This window comes from Equus przewalskii, chromosome 1, assembly GCF_037783145.1.
Source record: "Equus przewalskii isolate Varuska chromosome 1, EquPr2, whole genome shotgun sequence".
Taxonomy (NCBI): Eukaryota; Metazoa; Chordata; class Mammalia; order Perissodactyla; family Equidae; genus Equus; species Equus przewalskii.
In genome coordinates, this window is record NC_091831.1 from 138,343,791 (window position 1) to 138,365,916 (window position 22,126).

General features: G+C 37.1%; 1 protein-coding gene and 1 long non-coding RNA gene across 38 annotated transcripts in view; both read left to right on the plus strand.

Annotated features, from left to right (window-relative positions):
* ATOSA (atos homolog A) overlaps nucleotides 1–22,126 on the plus strand; it is a 109,658-nt gene that overhangs the window by 49,896 nt on the left and 37,636 nt on the right. Inside the window, exon 3 of one of the 37 annotated variants that reach the window (XM_070624036.1) lies at nucleotides 21,315–21,437. The exons of the other annotated variants lie outside the window; for them this stretch is intronic. The gene's annotated coding sequence lies outside the window, so the exon portion shown is untranslated. The remainder of the gene's footprint in view (nucleotides 1–21,314; nucleotides 21,438–22,126) is intronic. 37 annotated transcript variants of the gene reach the window in all.
* LOC139083965 (uncharacterized) lies at nucleotides 10,882–12,722 on the plus strand. Its single transcript, XR_011541166.1, has 2 exons — nucleotides 10,882–12,155; nucleotides 12,403–12,722. It is a non-coding gene; the product is annotated as an uncharacterized lncRNA (long non-coding RNA).

A 22,126-nucleotide genomic window follows, 5' to 3' on the forward strand; every position in this document is an offset into this window, starting at 1 on the left:
CGTGACTGAGTTCCCTCCTAACATTCCCACAGCACCCTAATCCATCCATGTTGCCATTTATCACATCACCACGAATTGGCCTTATCTGTGTCCTCTCCATAAGATTTCCTCTACGTGAAAGCAGCATGACTGCTTATTCTCCCACTGCCTTCGGGAGAAGAGCTGAATTTCACTTGCATTTTTGGAAATTTAGTGACTTTTTCTTTTTCCACTCTTACCTTCTACCCAATCTTTAAAATTACTTTTAAATCTAGTTTTCTTTCTGGAGCTTGAGTTGCCCCTACCTCATCACATAAGCAGTCTGTTCATCAAGCTGTGATGAATTTTGTCTATAATCCCTTAAAACCTGTCGAGGCCTGGAAATTCCAATAATCACTGTGGAAATTAGAGCTCAGAAAGTGCTCTCTCTCCTTTTTATTTTTGATAATTTAAATGTTTTCACCCTAGGCTAGAGATTTGGTGATTACCTAATGCAATTTCACTATTTTCAAAGTAAATGTTTCCTTGTCTCATTTAAGAGAATTATGTTGATAAGGGCAAAGACAACTCACAAAACAATTTCAGTGCAAAAGAGAGAGGGCAGGAACTGGACCTCTCTTGACTACGACCTGCTTTAGAAAGCAAAGATAGGTCAGGAGATTCCGATTAGGTTCAGTGCAATGTTTCAGGTGATATATTTCTAGAATTTTATTTCCAACTTTGACTTTTTAAACTTGAAAAATTGGCAAAACAGCTGGCAATTAAAATATCAAATCCAAGAGAAGAGTAAACTAATAATTCTCTGGAAAGAGTAACAGCAAGCTTTTATCACTTTAACCAGAAATAAGCTGAAATAAGGGAAGAAAATATGATGGAACGTTAACCATTCGTTGTTTCAACAACTGTTCAATTGCTTGTTTGTGCCAAGCACCGTGCTGGACAACAGTAAGAGAGCTGTCCCTTGTTCTCCTGGAGCTTAACGGGTTAAAGGAGAGATGCAAATAATGATTTAATTTTATTTGTGCTAAGTTTTAGGAAGGAAAAGTATAAGGTGCAATGAGCTCTTCTCCTAAAAACAATAAAAAGCCATGGAAGAGTGTAATGGGACCAGGTGAGATGAGATAAAAACCTAATGAAGAATTTTGTGTCTGTGCTGAAATAGAGATCATCTCATTATTTCCTGCCCCGTTTTTTTAATCTGTAGAATTTTGATCAAGTGGTAAAGTTAAATTTTTAACTTCATAAGAGTAGAAATTATTTTAGAAAATGTAGTGGGAAAAAAATCCCATACGCAAGAGCAACAAACAAATCTAATTTTGCATGAACTTTGTAGAAATATTCAGGACCTTTGTGAAGAAAGTTTTAAAACTCTACCAAAGAATGTTTTAAAAAGCTTATATAAATGGTGAGATTTGAACCTTTAAAATGCAGTTTTTAAAAAGTTAGTTGAGGGGCCAGCCCAGTGGTGCAGTGGTTAGGTTCGCACATTCTGCTTCTTGGTGGTCCGGGGTTCGCCGGTTCAGATCCCAGGTGCGGACGTGGCACTGCTTGGCACGCCATGCTGTGGTAGGCGTCCCACGTATAAAGTAGAAGAAGATGGGCACGGATGTTAGCTCAGGGCCGGTCTTCCTCAGCAAAAATAGGAGGATTGGCAGAAGTTAGCTCAGGGCTAGTCTTCCTCAAAAAATAAAAATAAAAAAATAAAAAAGTTAGTTGAGGTGATTTTTGAGGCACTAGCTATAATTTGGGGGAATTGTTGATAAATTAGTGCGGTATCTGAAGGATGGAAAAGCAGTAAGAGTGTTAAGGAATTGAATGCTCTCCTGCTGCACAAAAGGATGAATTACCTCCTTACCACAAAGTTTTTCCATGGCATGGCTTTAAGAATACTGGCACAGTTAGAGAGAAGGATTAAAATAACTGAGGTGGAGCTATGAGGCCTGCCAGAAGGGGAGGGCTGGGAACAGGAGGAACTGGAGTGATTCAGTGGAGTACAGAGGGTGGGGTGTCTTGAGGCGGCTCTAGGAGGGAATGAGTAGATCAGTTTGGCCAGAGCACTGGATGCATAAAAGGCAGTAATGGGAGAAGAGGGGAAAAAAGGTCAAGAAGGTCCTTTTTCACCTCCTCTCTCATTACTCACCTTTGTACCTCCAGTGCTCTGGCCAAACTGGAAATGGTGGGGGATCAGATATGGGAGGTTGTTAATAGAACCAGTCAGACTTTACCACTGATGGCTAACTGGGGACAAGAGACAGGGAGGAGGCATACATGATTCTAAGATTTTGAGTCACAAAAAGCAAAAACAGCTGTGGTTGGGGTAAGTTTTGTACTCTGACCAGCACCCCCATGATTGTTTTCAGTTTGTGGTAGGCTAGATGTTCCAGGATCAGTCTGTGCTTGTGGAGAAAGTGGTACTAACAATAAATGGGACGGTAGTATTTTATAACTCCAAAAATTGGTGCAAGTAGAACTAGATATTATTTAAATTGGAAGGGGCCATCTTAGTTTCACATACCTTCATTTTACAAGAGAGTTTGCTGAGGGTCGCAGAGTTTAACTGACTTTTCCCAAGGTCTTGGGGCTAGTTTATTACAAAGCTGACATTAGAACTCAGATCTTCTGGTGTCTAGTACAGCAATTTTTGTACTATTTGCAAGTTGCTGTAACATTTTTTTTCATTTGATTTTTGTTTTATTAAGAGATCTGTGTGTTTCAAAATCTATTACAAATACAAATGTTGATATTAAGATCTGTTATTTAGCTATCAAAATTTAGGGAAATAAAGTAGACTGGCAAGTTTGTTTTCTAAACGGATGATTTTGGAATACTATGACAATAGTAATTGCTTGATCATAATAGCTATGCTCAATTGACTATAGTTCTAATCATGTGTGAATTGGCTGAACTAAAACCAGTTTAATCTGGTTCCAGGAAATACTCTGTACTTGGCTGACGTTTGATGATAATGACCGCAGAGTCATCCAATAAAACGTTAATTAAAAGCATTACATTAGCATTAAGTCCCACTGCTCGATCATTATCTTTATCAAAGGATGCTGCCTTTGGCAGAGTTACCATTTTAAAGGGGAGATAGAACAGCATGAAACCGCCTTTGAGGAAAAAAATTAGAAAAAAAGTATTGTTTCTGTTCTCATCAACCTTATAACAAGGTGCTATCTTTACAATAGCCATTTACAATTCAACTGTAATTTTTCATCCTAAATAATTGATCTCCCCACATTTACACAGAGGTTAATGAATGAATCCACTCAAACAAACAAATGGTTACAAGGGTGGCATTGTCCGCCTGCTTCAACTGGTTGAATCACTGAAGGAACCGGTGGGTATTCTTGCTTGGTGCTATGGATAGTCTTGCTTCGTGCTTTTGGCAAACTGTCATTCTCATAGACTTCTGGTCCATTGTCCCCTTTTTTAGCATTGGCAGTTTTCTACTTTTGTGGAATATGTTCTCTATCATCTTCATCATTGCTCTTTGAAATGATGGATAAGCTTCTTGGACTGATTGAGGTGGGAGCAGTGGGGAGGCGGGGGGAAGGACCCCATAGAATGGTAGTTGGGCTCTTGGTTACTGTTCACACAGATCCTGAGGTCAAGTAGCTTTCAGCTTAGTACCTTCTGATGGTGGCTCCCGAAGGCTGGTCCTCAGACCGCGCTACTCTAACATCAGCTGTTCATCTGTCCATGGCAAAGATGGCAGCCCTTCTCAAGAGGGACTGTCCTTTTTCTGTGATCATGCCTTCCAGTTTTTTGTTATTAAATGCCGTTCCTTTTATGAAATGATGGTGGAAGTAAAAGATAGATAGGTAATACTTTCTCTTTTTTTTTTCCTAATTTTGCTTTTATTTAAGAAGTGAAATATTAAAATTTTTTCAGTAGTAAAGCTCATTAGCAAGGAGCTTGAGCAAGCTTATTTTAGCAGACTTTAGCAAGCAAGCAAACTCTAGCAAGCTTATTTCAATTTTTTATATTGTTACTGATACAGATCATCTTTCTATGTTTATGCATTGAAAAAATCATAAGAAATAAAACTATATGTGTTGCTATTTGAATTAATGGACTTTATCATGCATTTTTCTAAATAATACAATTATTTTAATGGTATAAGATACTACATCATGTTGACGTAACATCACTCAAACCATTTTCCATTGGTAATTTAAAAATTTTTTTAACTTTCCTATTATAGTAGATATAACATGGATCTACAATATAGTTTTAAGTTTTATAACTTTGATTAAACATTCTCTTTAGAGAGATTAAACATTCCTCTCTATGTATTTACTCTTTTTATTTCACCTTATGTGAATTAAATCTTTATTTCTCTTTTCATTTGACTTTTGAAATAGCAATACTTTAATTGAAATAGCATATAGAATAGGGCTGGCCCCGTGGCCGAGTGGTTAAGTTCCTGTGCTCTGTTGCAGGCGGCCCAGTGTTTCGTTGGTTCGAATCCTGGGTGCCAACATGGCATTGCTCATCAAACCACGCTGAGGCAGCGTCCCACATGCCACAACTAGAAGGACCCACAACAAAGAATATACAACTATGTACTGGGGGGCTTCGGGGAGAAAAAGGAAAAAAATAAAATAAAATAAAATCTTTAAAAAAAAAAAGAAATAGCATATAGAATAATATAATAGAAATAGGAACACTTTGTCACCCATGTATTACAGAAATATCTCCCCTTCTATTTTTTATCTTTCAGAAATATTTAGATTTTATACATTTTAATCTGCCAATATTTGCCTTTGTGTGTATTTTTGTATTATTTCAAAGCCAAGAAATTTCTCATTATTCCATAGGTTAAATAAATACATATTGAATTTTCTACTAGTTTTCCCCATTAAAATCATATTCTCAATGGGACTGTTTATCTGCGAGGTATTTAATTTGATGTATGATCTAAAGTGCTTTTTCTCGAAGTGTGGGTCAGAGATCACCTGCATCAGAGGCACAGAGCTTTCTTCTTAAACATGCGGCCTACCTGAGTCAGGATCTCTGGGAGTAGGACCCGGAGGTGTACATTTCTACAAGCTCCTGAGATGATACTTGTGTTAGGATCCTATCCTGCTGTAAAAAATTACCACAACTTTGTGGCTTAAAACAACACAAATTTATGTTCTCACAGTTCTGAAGATCAGAAGTTTAAAATAGGTCCAAAGGGCCATGGTCCTTCTGTGGGCTCTAGGGGACGGTCTCCTTGGCTTTCCAGCATTCAGAGGCCACCTATGTTCCTTGACTCATGGCCCCTTCCTCCATCTTCAGAGCTAGCAATGCAGCACCTTCTCTCCTCTCTCACCTCCTGCCCCTCTTTTATTAGGACGTGTCATTATGTTGAGCCCTCTAGGATAATCCAGGAAAATCCCCCTATCTCAAGATCCTTGACTTAATCACACCCGAAAAATTCCTTTTGAATGTGAAGTTACATGTTTACAGGTTCCAGAGATTGGGACATGGACATCTTTGGGGGACCACTATTTTGTCTACCGCAATACTTAGACAAATTAAAATTCGAGAACCACTTGGTGTATGGTAGATACTCAATTATTTCCCCTCAGTCACTATATATACTCAAACTGTTATTAAGTAATATTCTGTTCTGTCTTGAAAAGCTTATATAAGGTAGAGTCCTTAAAGTTTTTTATAGAATTAGTCATTTTGGGAGCTCTCTATTCTATTTCCAAAAAATATCTAGCAAAGTAAAAAGTTGATAATCCTCCTTTAATTTTTTTGTATTTTTAATCTGATTTTGAAAGCTGTTAGGGGCTGGCCTGGTGGTGCAGCGGTTAAGTGCACACATTCCGCTTCGGTGGCCTGGGGTTCACTGGTTTGGATCCCGGGTGCAGACATGGCACTGCCTGGCAAGCCATGCTGTGGCAATCGTCCCACATATAAAATGGAGGAGGATAGGCACAGATGTTAGCTCAGGGTCAGTCTTCCTCAGCAAAAAGAGGAGGATTGGCAGCAGATGTTAGCTCAGGGCTGATCTTCCTCTTCAAAAAAAAAGCTTTTAAAGGCACATGTACCTTGAATGTGTCTCATTTGCTACCCCTCCACCCCAGTTTTGAAAAATTTGATTAAAAATTTACAGAGGTAGGGGCTGGCCCCGTGGCCGAGTGGTTAAGTTCGCGCGCTCCGCTGCAGGTGGCCCAGTGTTTCGTCGGTTCGAATCCTGGGCGCGGACATGGCACTGCTCGTCAGACCACGCTGAGGCAGCGTCCCATATGCCACAACTAGAGGAACCCACAACGAAGAATACACAACTATGTACCGGGGGGCTTTGGGGAGAAAAAGGAAAAAATAAAATCTTTAAAAAAAAAAAAAAAGTCATTTGGCATTACATATGAAAGAAAAAAAACTTCCCTTTACTACCTTTACAGAGGTAGGTAGTATGTGGTGTTTGAAACAAAATTCAAACAAACAAAAAAGTGTATAAACAAATAGGCATAACTTCTGATTCCTCTTTTCCTCCTCCCAGGCTTGCCTTCCCAGGAGTAGCGTGCTGCCGTTTTGTGCATGTATATCCATTCTTTCTCCATCCTAATATGTGTGCATAGTATTATCTATCTTAAAACTCTCTCTAAGCAAAATTAGGATCATACTCTGTACACTGTCCATAACTTGATCTTTTCACGCGGCAGTGTTCATGAGCACCTCCTGTAGAGACGTGTAGATATCTGCTTCATTCCTCAACTTTAGCACAGATCTCCATTGAAGAAACTTAGTATTTTGACTTTTTTACTCTAGGGAACAGATGACTGACTTACGTTGTAGTTTTTTATTTTTTGTTATATAGACACGTATAACATAGCAAACATATGCAACATATAAATGTCTAAATTCAGAAATTAGACATATATAACATAGTCTTGCTCAGCCATTTTTCTAATAAAATAGAGGATGTCCAGTTAAATTTGAATTTCAGATAAATGAGTAATTTTTTATTACAAGTATGTCCTATACTGAAATTCAGATTTAAGTGGGCATCATGTATATTTATTTGCTAAATTGGGCAGCCATAAGCATAGAAATTAAATCACACCCCATAACCCTGTGCCACAGCCCCAGAGTTAATTCTAACAAGCAGTTTGGTATGTGTTGGGTTTTTTTTCTGTAAATAATATCAGTTGTGTAACTGTACAAGTGTTATATGCATTTTTATATGCAGTGTTCTACAACTTTTTTTCACTTGATATATCTTAGCAGTTTTACATGTTGGTTTGTATCAGTAATATTAAAAACTTTAAGTACCACATTTAGTAGTATAATCAATTAAAAAAATTTGTGCATGTGTGTGGAAGATTTGGCCCTGAGCTAACATCTGTTGCCAATCTTCCTATTTTTTTCTGTTTTTTTGGCTTGAGGTAGATTTTTGCTGAGCTAATATCTGTGCCAGTCTTCCTCTGTTTTCTATGTGGGACACCGCCACAGCATGGCTTGATGAGCAGTGTGTAGGTCCATGCCTGGGATCCAAACCAGCGAACCCCGGGCCACCGAAGTGGAGCAGCTGAACTTAACCACCACACCACCAGGCTGCCCCAATCAATTAAAATTTTTGATAAGAAAGTAGTAAAACTGTGGAAAAGTAGCTATTTCCTCATTTTTAAATGCCAAGTAAAATATTTTCAATGGTTTCAAATTATAATCAAATATAATAATGACATTTAGGATTAACTGGTTTCTAAATCCTTAAGACATCACAGAGACCTCATCTGGGCCAACTTTGTTTCAGTTGTTAAAAACAAAAAGTTATTAAAAAAAAAAAAGAGAAAAGAAAATTGGTAGTGAGATCTGCATTTGACTTGGTAGAGGCAGTGTTGACTAGGGAGCTAAGTACTGACACAGGACCAAGATATATAAACTATAGAGATTTTCTGTGTACTTTTGGGAGGATCATGTAACTTGTTTAGACTCTTTCTGATACTGCTTTAATCTTTCACCAGGAAGAATAAATAAAAAGTGCTGTATTACTTCAGTGCAATTAAAATGATTGAGTCTACAAATACTAGACCTAAAATACAGTACATCTGACATTGAAATGGACTGTAGGATGCAGGTGTAAGAAAAATCACTTTAATAATGGAGTTGGCTCAGTTTTAGGAACTCTGTCATGTAGTTATAAAGGCCAAGTATGGCTTTTTGCTAACTTCAAGATAATATCTGAGAGAGAGAGAGAGATCTTAAAGATTTTATAAAGTTGAAAACCTCCCCATTATATAATGGAACTGAAATTTGAATCCATTCAGTCTTTCTTCCAAGACTCCCCACAATTGTTTAAGGAAAAAAATTTGGACCAGCTGATATAAGTTATTTTTTTATTACAATGTGGAGAAATGAACTCAATATAATTTCCTTATTCTTATAGCCCTCATACAACTATAAAACCAAAATGATTTTAAAAACTATACGCAAATAAAACTATAGAACCAATAAACTTTAAATTTTTATTGTGTGTTACAAAGTTACTGGTCAAAGTGTGAATATAGTACTTAGTATCATGGGCCAAGTCCTTTTGAGTTAAGCATGCTTGTGATACTACGGCTTGCTATTTGCTTGTCGTTTAACCCACAGTCAACTTTTATTGGTAGCCCAGGCTACAATGACATTTTGCATACAACACAAAAGCATCATCTGTGTGTTTTAAGTCCACATCTCTTATTAGCCCAGAGCTATTAAACACGCTATTTAGGTACTTGCAAAACTGTAAATGTAGACCATAATTGTAAATATGAATATGGCATTGAAATTGTAAGGCAATCTTTGATTATCGCTGGCCACACAGATAATCTAGAATAAGTTTGTGCTTATTTTTTGAGATTTTCGTTGAAAATATATCACAAATTAAATTTGGGAAGAGAGAGCTGTCAGGTCCTCAGAATGTCCACAGATCCCAATTTGGAAACCACTTCTTCCTCAGTTACATGTAATGAGAGGGTATATTCAAATTCGAGGCTCTAACTGAAAACACAACTCCAGCGTACATCTTTTAAAGTGGGTCTCTTGCTTTGCTAATATCACCACTACTTGCTCTATATGGCGCCCCCTTGCCTAATATCCTCATTTTCTTCCACTGCTTGGTCTTAAGCTTCCAGCTAGAGCAGTGGTTCTCCATCCTGGTTGCACATTAAAATTACCTAAGGAGCTTTTTAAAAGAATATGGTACCCAGTCTTGGATGGGTCCTTGAGTTTTGTTGCTGTTTTTGTTTTTTTGTTTGTTTGTTTTTTTAACAACTGTTGCCAATCTTTTTTTTTTTTTTTTCCTGCTTTATTTCCCCAAACCCCCCCGTACACAGTTGTATATCTTAGTTGCAGGTCCTTCTAGTTGTGGGATACGGGACGCCGCCTCAACGTGGCCTGATGAGTGGTGCCATGTCCGCGCCCAGGATCCGAACCCTGGGCCACCGCAGCGGAGCGCGCGAACTTAACCACTTGGCCACAGAGCTGGCCCCTTTGTTTTTTGTTTTTAAAGCTCTCCAGTTTGTTCAATGTGCAGCTAGGATTCAAAAGTACAAGATTCTAGAACTATTGAAAATTTCTACCAAGCCACTTTGGCTTAGTAAGGATCAGTAGAACTATGCATTATATAATGGAGCTTACTGTATGCAGGACACTGTGTTCAACACAACATACTGTTACCTCATGAAATCAGAGATGCTATGAGATAGGTATTACCTCGTTCTTCAGGAAAGCAACGTTTAGAGAGACTAAGCAGGATTCCTTGGACTACAGAGTTACTAGCAAGAAAACCAAGATTCTAATTGTCTGTTAATCATTGCTCTTAACCAGGAAACTCTAATCCAGTCTTATTTCACCCCGTTATTAAAATATGGATTTACTTTAACCACTATTAAACATACACTTTGATGAAAGTACCTTTACTTTGAGTAGGAATATATAAGCATAAAGTATGAATGCAGTTCATATGGACACCTGCAGCTGTAGCTATCTCTTTTTTTCCCCCTCAGTTAAGAAGTTTGTTGGATAAATTACTTCATTCTCCAAGACTGGATTTCTTTTCAAAAAAATCTGAAAAGCATTCAATTAGTTAGCTCACTATGTTTTCAGATCCATTAAGATATGTTTCATTTAAATCAGAATCTGATAAAACTGATCACTTTAGAGTTACCATATTCGATTGATTTTACTTTGATTTGATTGGTTTTAATTTAATTGATTCCTACACATTGTTTCTTACACTTGATGGCAATTTAATTGATTCCTACATCAGGTTGTTTCTTACACTTGATGGCATATTGCAGTTCAATTGGAAGATTTTTTTTTCTTAGTGAAAGATAAAATAGTCATATCTTAAAATTGATGACACCTTAGACTTGATGAATTAGCAATAGTAATTGTACATGAATGACCATTCCATATATAATCGACCTATTTTTGGAGGTAAAACAGTGTGATGTATTATTAGTATTGTGAAGATTAAATAAGATAAAATATTTATCACAGTATCTGGCACACAGTAAGAGCTTAGGAAGTGTCAGCTGTTATTGTAACATCTAACTATTAATGTTATAACTACATGATGGATCCACAACCACAGACCAGATAGCAGTATCTAGCAGTCTTTTCTTCAGTGTAAATGAAAGAAATCAAACTGCCTTTCAGCTATTTTCTTTAGACAAGTCCTTTTATAAACAAATCTGACTACCATTAAATTGATATTTCCCAGGATGCTGAAAGCCACCATTATACAATGTGCTGTACTACTCATTAGGAACTCTTATTCTGACATATTCTCAAAATATAGAATTTAACATGGATATTCAATAGTCTAATCCAGGAGAATTTTGTGCAAGAAATTGTGCACCAGAGGACATATGAAAAACAAGGTTATTGTCAGTTGACTTTGAGAATGTCGGTTATTATGACTTTGTTTCCCTCAGTCACTTAACAACTTTTTACTTATAAGTCCAACAGCAAATAATGTTATAGAAGTAGCATTTCTCCCTTCTCCCAGTAACTAATCTGTTTTTTTCAGGCCCTGAAGACTTCTAAGTGTATTCATACCTATCAGGCATTAAAATGCTTCATGTAAAACATAAACTCTTAATTTAAGTTTGTACAGAAGGCCATTTTTTTGGTCCTGGGACAGTAAAAACTCATCTGAACTTTGATGCTTTTCCTTTTTGCTTGTGTAGTTGCCCTCTCCTATAATTTTTCTTCTTCATAATTCATGCTTCCTAAGAGAAACTTCTTAAGTACTATTTTAGGATAACTGAATAGATTATTTTCATTATTGGTTTTTAGTTTTTAAATCTGCAAAAAGTAAAAAAAAAAAACATAATATTTTCTGGTATTTTATAGGAAGTAAAATTATTTCAATTAATACATTTTATTATTTTTTTGCTGAGGAAGATTAGCCCTGAGCTAACATCTGTGCCAGTCTTCCTCTAATTTATATGTGGGTCACCGCCACAGTGTGACTGATGAGTGGTATAGGCCTATGCCTGGGATCCAAACCCACAAACCCTGGGCCACCAAAGTGGAACATGCCCAACTCAACCACTACACCATAGGGCCAGCCCCAATACATTTTATTTCTTGAGAGCAGTTTTAGATTCACAGCAAAACTGAGCACAAAGTACAGAGTCTCATATGCACCTTATTCCCCATACATGCACAATGTCTTCTACTGTTAATATCCCACACCACAGTGGTACATTGTTATAATTGATGAACATTGTTACAATTGATGAACCTGTACGTCATCACTAAAGTGTATAGTTTACATTAGAGTTCACAACTGATGAGAAAGGATTTTCTTTCCTGGCATTTTATAGGAGGTAAATATTTTTTAACATATGACTATTTTTTAACTAAAAATAAGTGATATACATTGAAAAATGGTATGTTTTCAGCAATTCTTGTCCACAGGTTTTTTGTTTTTGTTTTTGTTTTTGAGGAAGATTAGCCCTGAGCTAACTACCCCCAATCCTCCTCTTTTTGCTGAGGAAGACTGGCCCTAAGCTAATATCCATGCCCATCTTCCTCTACTTTATACGTGGGACGCCTACCACAGCATGGCTTTTGCCAAGCAGTGCCATGTCCGCACCCAGGATCCAAACTGGCAAACCCCAGGTCGCTGAGAAGCGGAATGTGTGAACTTAACTGCTGCGCCAATGGGCCGGCCCCCTCCACAGGTTTTTTTTTTTTTTTTTTTTTTTTTAAAGATTTTATTTTTTCCTTTTTCTCCCCAAAGCCCCCCGGTACATAGTTGTGTATTCTTCGTTGTGGGTTCTTCTAGTTGTGGCATGTGGGACGCTGCCTCAGCGTGGTCTGACGAGCAGTGCCATGTCCGCGCCCAGGATTCGAACCGACGAAGCACTGGGCCGCCTGCAGCGGAGCGCGCGAACTTAACCACTCGGCCACGGGGCCAGCCCTCCACAGGTTTTTTAAAAAAATTTTCTTTAGCATTCATGGGACATTCTGAATTAAGTAAAAGATGGCATTTCCTTGAGGGGTTTATTTTACATGCTTATTTATTGAATCAAAATGACCTCATAAACCTTCTCAACCTGATAAAGAACATCTATGAAAAATTTACACCTAATAATCATACTTAGTGGTGAAATATGGAACACTTTCTTGCTAAGATCAGACAGAAGGCACTCACTCTAGCCACTTCTATACCACATTGTATACCTAGCCATTGCAATAAGGTAAGAAGCAGAACTAAAAGCATAAAGACTGGAAAGAAAGAAATAAAACTATTTGCAGTGACATGATTGTTGATGTAGAAAATCCTTATCTATGGGAAACAGGAATGAATGAGCTAGCCTCTGTCTTCAATACAATAATATCATAAGGAATGTCTACTGACTTCTCTACTAAGTGACTTTTAAATTGATTTTTTTTAAAGATTTTATTTTTTCCTTTTTCTCTGCAAAGCCCCCCAGTACATAGTTATATATTCTTAGTTATGAGTCCTTCTAGTTGTGGCATGTGGGATGCTGCCTCAGCATGGCTTGATGAGTGGTGCCATGTCTGCGCTCAGGATTCGAACTGGCGAAACACTGGGCTGCCGAAGCAGAGCGCACGAACTTAACCACTTGGCCACGGGGCCGGCCCCATAAATTGATTCTTGAAGAGATGGGCCTTTAAATTGTAAATAGTGAGAGCCATTATGGAGATTTAAGCCAACATAATCATGTTTATATTTTAGCTAGAATTCTAACAAGGGGGAAAGGTAAGAAATGAGATACAGGGAGACCAATCACAGAGCTGTTGTAATTATCCATGCAAGAGATGGTGGCCTTAGTCATATTGGCAGGGGCTATAGAATGAGGAAGAGAAGTGGCTAGGGCTATTTAGGAGGTACAGTTTATAGGACTCAATTGCCAAGTTTTTGGCTTGAGCAATTGAGCATAGGCAATATTAGCCTATATATGGAACTCAAGAGGAAGAGCAAATTTGGAGTTGGAGGAGCATGGGTAGTAGGAGAGGGGAGGATATCATGTTGGGCTTAGTGAATTCTACATGTATTTATCAGCATTTTTGTTTTTCTTTTCCCTTTATTCTTCACTCTTTTTTAATTTTCACCCCTTGCCCCTTGCCTCCACCTTGTCTTCATTAAGTAGCCATGCCATAGAACAGAAGGTTTTCTTTTTTCTTTTGAGTAAGACTAATGTAATGATTCAGTGTTTGACATACCTCTCTTCTGATCATCACATCAATGATGTAAGGTGGTTGGATAGTTCTTGTAATTGCTAGGGATTCACGGTTCTACTCACCATTTATCCCTCTGAGTTCCAACTGGATGTACACACGTGATTGGTAGAAGAATAAGAAATAAAGTATCATTTTATTAAACCGGGCACACACCCTTTAACCCCCAAGTGCAGGGCTTCTGGGAACCCATTTATGCCTGGTATTTTCACTCCCTCTCTCGTCAAATGAGAACATCTAAGCTCTAGGCACGGGCTCCAGCATGCCTTATCCAGCAATCTGGAGCTAAGTGCACTATTACCTCCTCTAAGTTTCAGGAAGGGACATGAAATATGGAGCTAAATTCCTGGCTTTGAGCCTTGCTGTGTTAGTCAGCTTGGGCTGCCATAACAAAATACCGTAGACCAGGTGGCTTGATCAACAGAAATTCATTTTCTCACAGTTATGGAAGCTGAGAAGTCCAAGATCAAGGTACCAGCTGATTCAGTAAGGGTTCTCTTCCTGGCTTACAGATGGATGCCTTCTCGCTGTTTGCTCACACAGTCTTTCCTTGGGACTTGTGCCTGGGGGGTGAGAGAGAGAGATCTCTTTCTCTTCCTGTAAGTCACCAATCCTATCAGATTAGGACCCCACCTTCTAAAAGCCCTATCTCAAATACAGTCACATTGGGGGTTAGGGCTTCAGCGTGAGTTTGGGGGGATACAGTTCAGTCCATAGCACTTGGTAACCCACTTCAGAGTACAGTGCTGGTCCATTGACTATTAAAATTACACTAGTCATTTTGTTTCCAAATATTTAGAAATTTTCCAGATATCGTTATCTTATTCTAATTTAATTCCATTGCGATTGGAGAACACACTTTGCATGATTTAAAACCTTTTAAATTTATTGAGACTTGTTTTATGGCCGAGAATATGTTCTATCTTGCTAAATGTTTTTTGTATAACTGGTAAAGATGTGTCTTCTGCTTTTGTTAAGTGGAGTGTTGTATAAGTGCCGGTTAGGTCAAGTTGATGGTACTGTTCAATTTTGTTAATATTCTTACTGATTTTCTGCTACTTGTTCTATTGATTATTGGGAACGAGAATGTTGAAATCTTCAAATATAATTGTGGATGGTCTGTTAATCCTTACAGTTCTATCAGTTTTTACTTTATACATTTTAAAGCTATTTTATTAGTTACATACATGTTTAGTGCTATTATGCTCTCTTGATGGATTAGCTTTGTTATCATTATGAAATGGCCATCATTATCAATTGCAGTATCATTTGCTCTGGAATCTATTTCATCTGACATTAATATAGTCACTCAGCTTTCTTTGGATTAATGTTAGCATGATGTATCTTTTTTGCCAACCTTTAACTTGTAGCCTATTTGTGTCTTTATATTCAAAGTGGGTTTCTTACAGACAGTATATAGTTGTGTCTTGCTTTTTTATCCAATCTGACAATCTCTGCTTTTTAATTAGACCATTCGCATTTAAGATTATTGTTGATGTGGATGGGATTTAATATATCATTGTACAATTTGCTTTCTGTTTGTCCCATCTGGTCTTTGTTCCTTTTTCATTCTTTTGCTGTCGTCTTTTGGATTTTTTAAAATTCCATTTTATCTTCCTTGTTAACCTATTAATTATAATTAAGTTTGTTGGGGGTTTTTGTTTTGGTTTTTAAAAAATTTTTTAACTAGTTATTTTAGGGTATGTGATAATCATCCTTAACTTGTCTACTGTTTACCTGCAAGCAATATTATGCCAGTTTGTGTATAGTATAAGAACCTTACAGCAATGTACTTATAGTTCAGCCTCTCCTGGCCTTTATGCTATTGTTTTAGCCTGCATTTTACTTCTAGACTGTTATAAATTACCCAGTACATTGCTATTATTTTTCCTTTAAATAGTCAATTCTATTTAAAAGTGATTTAAAACCAAGAATAAATTACTTTATATTTACCTACATATTTCTGACTTCCAGCACTCTTTGTGTAGATCCAGATTTGCAAATGTTGTCATTTTCCTACTGACAGAAGGACTTCCTTTAACATTTTTGGTAGTGGTGGTCTGTTGGTGATGAATTTTTTCAGCTTTTCTATGTCTGAAAAAGCATCTGCCTTGTTTTTATAAAGGATTCTAAGTTGACAGGTTGGTTGTTTTTTCACTGCTTCTCTGATTCTCCAAAGCTCTCATTCTGTGTGCTACTCTCTCCTGTCTGATACTCTGCCTTGCAACTCTAGCCACCTTGACCTTTCCTTTCCCTAATTCTTTTGTCCTTCATTCAGGGAGACTGCTGGGCTCTGCCTGACTTGCTCTTCTCTGAGCTTCAACCTGGAAACTTACTTCCAGCAGTAAGGATGGGCAGGGGTAGGGCTTACCTGTTTATTTCCCTCTGAGGGATCACTGTCCTGCACTGTCTGTTGTCTGGTATCTGAAAATAGTTGTTTGTATGTTTTGTGTGGCTTTGGGTATGTGGGTAAATCAGGTCTCCATTATTCCATCTTGACTAGAAATAACCCAGTGACTACCAAAATCAAACCAGTCAGGTTAGCCACCCCACCTGCCTTGTGGAAGAATTCGTAAAATGGGCAAATATAGGAATCAGCCATTTTCCCTCCAGTTTATCCCCTGGTGGGAAGATAAGGCTTGTGGTAACATCTTGCTCTGCCTGTGTACAGAGGCCCAAACTGAGTAAAAAGAAGATATTCCTTTCTCCCCTAACACTTATCATTACCATTTTATAAATGAAGAAATTAAGTAACATGCCTGAACCTGCCCAGGATTGGACTCATGGGATCTTACTGCCTTGGTTGTGAAAATAGTAGCATTTAATCCTACAGTGAAGGTTTTACTTACTGCAGTTACAAAATAGTTATGAGGTCATTTTATTTTCCAATCTTTACATGAATTTTAATTTTTACTTTTCTTTGGGCATCAGTTATGTTGGATATAATCTCATTTCATTTCTGAAGATGAGATTTTCTGCTTCATGGCATTCTTTGAATCAAATACAATATGAAGGAAATAACCCCATGAAATCAATAATTTCTTAATTTATATTCTGGTTCTTTGTATGGAAACCTAACTAATAATGTCTTCTGACTGTAAGGGGCAGTGCATTTATAGTGGATTTTTAAATGCTTGTCACCTACCCTGGGTTTGCTATTTGAAGTTAAATAATAACTGAAAATCTAATCGGATCATTCCTACCAGAGCAGAGTATGCCAAAAATCAAAGGGCAGTGCCTTTTTTTCTCGGAAATTTCTCAGAGGTAAGGATGATGATTTCAACTTGCCTAGAGTCACTCAAATTTTGAATTTACATCTATTTGATCATAAAGCCTGTTTTTTTCCTCCCAGTTAAGCCACAATTATAGAACCATCACAGTTCTATAGAAGAGTATCAAATTTCAATATTTCAGATTTAAAATGATTGTAATTTTGGCATCTTATTTAACCCTTAGAAAAATTCATCTTTAAGATCATTTATCTGAAATCAACAGAAGAAATTATTATAAGCAATATGGTTATCAAACAATAAATCATCTCTTAGATACCAGAGAAATAATTGAGCGCCGCTTGCCTGAGTTCCAGTCAATATTTTATGCTCACTAAATTGAAGCACAGTACCTTTTGAACACTATCAGGAACTAAAATTCAGGTTGAATTGGTCTTTTCTACTTCAAAATGTTTTTAATCAATCGATGTACAGCTAACTTCTTATAATGAAGAGCAAGTTACTTAGGAAACACTAATAGTTCTTGGCTGGGTGTAATACTGATTGATTAGCTTTTTCACAAAGTAGAATTAAATAATTATGTCCACAAATATTTTTGAGTGCATATTGTGTGCCAGCCATAGTTCTGGGGTATTGAGACTATGTCAGTCAACAGAACTGACCAAAATCCTTGCCCTTGTGGAGTTTACAGGGAGGCAGACAGATAGTAACCATACAGATAACTAAATCATATAGTTTGTAAGGAGGATGGGTTTGCTAATAGACGTGGTTTACGTTCTGCCACAAACAGAAAAGAGCCCATGACTCCTAGCAGACTCTGTCACAAGGTGCAAACACTACCCTAGGGAAGCAAGTGGTAGTTGTACAACTTCATAGTAGATTGGGTCTGTTGAATATTTAGTGACATTTACTTAGCCCAAAAGCAACTATTGTGCTAATGTGAAAGCAAAGGACTGCCTATTCAATTTCAAAAGAAAACATTTTGAGCCATGCAATTACTTGGGTCAGCATTGTGTTTTAGAACCTTTTAGTTAATTGTCCAATCGACAAGGAAATCTTCTAACTTTTCATTAATAGTAGCTTCAATTTTGATGTTCAGTTCCAAATAAGTCTTGCTTGAAAACTTGATTCTTACATGAAAAAAGTAAAATTCCTTCTAGAAATAACATTTATGGCAAATTATGCATAGATGTTTGTCTTATTTGAGTTTATCAGCTTTGTATCCTATAAAAAATTAACACTATAAATTGAATATTGTCTTTTTTCCCCTTTGTTTTATGCTACAATTCTTCACCTTAATATTTTGATCAATTCCTAGAATCTTAAAGCTGGCAGGGAGTTTTTTTAGAGGTGTTGTAGTTTGACAATAGCCAAAGAAACCTAGAACAAAAGAGGTTAATATGGAAGAATGTAAACCTCATGAATCCTAGCGCAGTGCCTATTTTTCACTAGATAGTAGCATCTTACAGATAATGAGACCCGGGTGACAGATCTAGTGCAGAATTCCCAGATGTCAGCTTTCGATGTGTGTCCTGAAATTTTTGTCATATATGTAAGACAATGTAGTAAGTTACTTTTTTTTAAATTATGGATCACATTGTACATGCAAACAGTATATATGTTAAAGACAGTTTAGGGAGTAATAATAAAACAACCTCTTATACAGCTGTTACTCAAGGACAGTCCCTTGTGCCCTGACTCCTGTGTGCCTCACCTCAATTACAGCCCCACCAGTCACTCTCAAAATATCCACTGTTCTGAATTTTCTAATTATTCCCTCGCACTTCTTTATGCTTTTACCACATGTGTATGGAACCATCAAGTCTGTTGTTTAGTTTTGCTTGTTTTTTAAACTTTTATATAAACAGAATCATGTTAGTTATAGTCGTCTATAACCTGCGTAGCCATCACTTATTCTTGTGTTTTTGTCCACTGTTGTATGGTATCCCATTGTGTGAATATACCACAACTTACTCATTCTGCAGATGATAGACATTTGTTGTTGTTTCTAGGATTTTTGATGTTGTTGCTGACAATGCTTTGAGCATTCTTATATTGGTCTCCTGGTGCACATGCACAAGAGTTTATCTGGGTTATTTACCCAGGGGAGTAATTTTTGAATTGCAGGGTATGCACTTCTTTGCTAGATAATGCCACATTATTTTTCAAAGTAGTTGTATAGTGGGTACTTTTACTGGCAGTGTATGAGTATTTCTGTTGCTGTATGCATTTTCCAACACTTAATTTGGTCAGGCTAGTTTTTTTCCCCCAAATCTGGTAATTGTGAAATGATACCTCATTGTGGCTTTAATTTGTATTTTGTGATGATTAGAGAAGTTCAGCATCTTGTGTTGGTTAGCCTCTCAGGATTCTTAGGTGAAATATTCTGGATATTCTTCTGTTTTTGGTTATTTAGGTTACAAATTTTTTCCCCCTGTTTTTGGCTGTTTTTTTTCCCATCTCTCTGGTGCCTTTGGTGTAGCATTTCATCCTTTACTTCACAGAACCTTCTTAGAGCCTGCCATTTAATAAAGACAACTGTTCTGAAGGCTCAACGACCAACTTGGAAAACAAAGTTTAGATCCAATCCTTTTAGAAGTTCGGGGCTCCTTTTATAGGGGTGCTAGAAGACCGTGGGTGAGAAGACAAGGGAGGCCTACTTTGGGATGTTTGATATTTGGGAGTTTAGGACGAGCGCCTGAGGGACAATTGGGAAACAAAGTAATGACTTTCCCTAAAAGTTTCTTCCAGGCCAGCCCCGTTGCCTAGTGGTTAAGTTCAGCACACTTGCTTCAGCAGCCCAGGTTTGGTTCGTGGACCTGTGCTGCTCTGCTGGGGGCCATGCTGTGCTGGCAGCCCACATACTAAGAATCAGAGGAAGATTAGCATGGATGTTAGCTCAGGGTGAATCTTCCTTAGCAAAAAAAAAAGTTTTTTCTGCCTCATCTGTTCAACTTCCTCCACCTGTACTCTTACTCAGTTTTCTTTATTTTTTCTTTTATCTTTTCCTCCTTCTTATTTTCCTGATGTTTGTTCTTTCCTCTTCATTTATTTTATTTCTCCCTACCCATCCTGTCCCCTTTTCTCTCTTTATTTTGATTCCAATTCTTAGTTACTTACCTTTCTATTCTTTTTCTGGTTGTTTTCTTAAAAAATACCCTTACCTCTACACAAATGACTCTGATCGAATTGGTAAGGAGCCAGGAGGGGAATGTGGATGGCACTTAGAAATTAGAGGTTTTGTGTAATTGGAAGTCAGATTCGAGAGGAAGAGGTGGTGTCTGTTAGGGCAGCTAGTTGCAGTTTTCTGGGGAGAGGGTTGCCTTTCAGAATTGTGTGCAGTAGAAGCATTACCTTCTCAGCTTCTGATGAGCTCTACTCATTGGTGGCCTAGGAAATATATTTGTTAACAATTGGGTGAAATATCCAACAATAAGTTGTTGGATAAATTAGACTGAAATTTTTTACGCATTCACCAATTGTTTTATTACCATAAAAAGTTGTTTCTTTTGTGTTAATGCCTTTGTAGCAATTTTAATTAAAATTATTTTAATGGAACTTATGTAAATACTAATCATAAATGCCATATTTCTTTGTCATGCACACTTTTAATTTTTATAATATAATCACCTGAGCAGTTTAAATGACATAAAATATATGCCTTTTAAAGAAAGTTTAGCTATAAGCTACAATAGTGTGTTTCAAAACTATATAGCATTGTATTTTCTATTACTCTAGTTAATAGGCATGGTAAACAAATTGAAATTGGTGGGTAATTGCTGTTTTAGATTATACAATATTTGCGAAGGAGGGAAAAGGGTTAGTACTTATTTTATTACTTGGCTGTAAGAACTTAGCGTAGGAACTCAGTGTGGCCTGAGTACACAGGCCTGTCGTAGTTCATATCAAAGGGTACCTTCTCTGTTTCTAGAATTCTCTCATGTTCTTTTTTAGTCGTAGAACTAGAAATATTTGGCTTTTAACTTGTTTAGATCCTTTATTTCAAGAAATTCAAAGTGCTTGATAAAATATTATTACCCTTAAAATATCATAGAATGATTAAGTGAATATCTTATATTGATTTTCTTCACAATCATCGTAAATTTTTGCATATATATAAAATTCACTAAACACTAGTTCCAGAGCTGTTGAATGCAAATGTGAGCAGCAGTGTTAGAAAAATTTAAGGAATATTTTAACGCATTGAAAATAATTGAAATTCCTAATTCCCACATTTCGAATCACTAAGCCTGTCTTTCTTTCACTCTTTTCCATTAGTTATACTAGTTGTGCTAATTTTTAACAAAAGAGAATTAGTGATTAGAGAATTAGCCAAGGCTTTTCCTTTGACTTCTGTGAGATTTAGTGTGATAAAATCTGCCCCTCAAAATTATCTGCTTTCAGCATTTTGGAGAAGACACTTTCAGACGGCAGAACTGGCTATCAAGTTGGAATTAAGGAAATGAATTCTCTTGAGATACTGATAACTGAGGCCCAGAAACATACACAGATGTCATCATTTTACTGGTGTGTGTGTGTGTGTTTAACTCTTTATTAAAATATCAGTGTGAATAAGTTAAATTCTGCTTTTAAAAAAACATTAAAATATAAGTTAAAAGGACTTGTGCATTGCCTAACATCCTGACCACTTTCAACCTGCCATGTTTTGTAGGGCTAATAATCTGAGCTTACCTCTCCTATAATATCTGAATTATTCAAAGTCGGTCATACTTTAACACAGATCTCAAGCTGATCTACAAGTGCCCAAACCCATTAATTAGTTAAATAACTATGCCTCAGCCCTCTTTCATTTTGCTTTGTATTCATCAAGCACCTCCTATATGCCAGGTGCTGGTCATGGAATGATGGCTCCTGCACGCCCAGAGTTTATAGTCTCTTGGAGACAAAGAGCCATTATAGTGGTGTGATAATTACAGTGGGAACACATGAAGCTTATAAGAGGCTTTCTCTCTGCCTCTGCTTCCAACCTGACTTGAAATTTAACTGAAATCAGGGACTAGAAAGAAGTTGGCAGGTTTTTAATTTCCCCATTGGTGGAAAATATGCAGTTTGTAACAGTGCACTCTTTAGTTAAGCCTTTAACCCCTGCTTCCCTTCCCTCTCTGGTGTTTCCTAACTCACTTACATCTCTTCTTTTGCAAAGTTCAAAGTGTCAGGTTTAGAGTTTGGGTGGCCATGGCATATAGGAATGCATA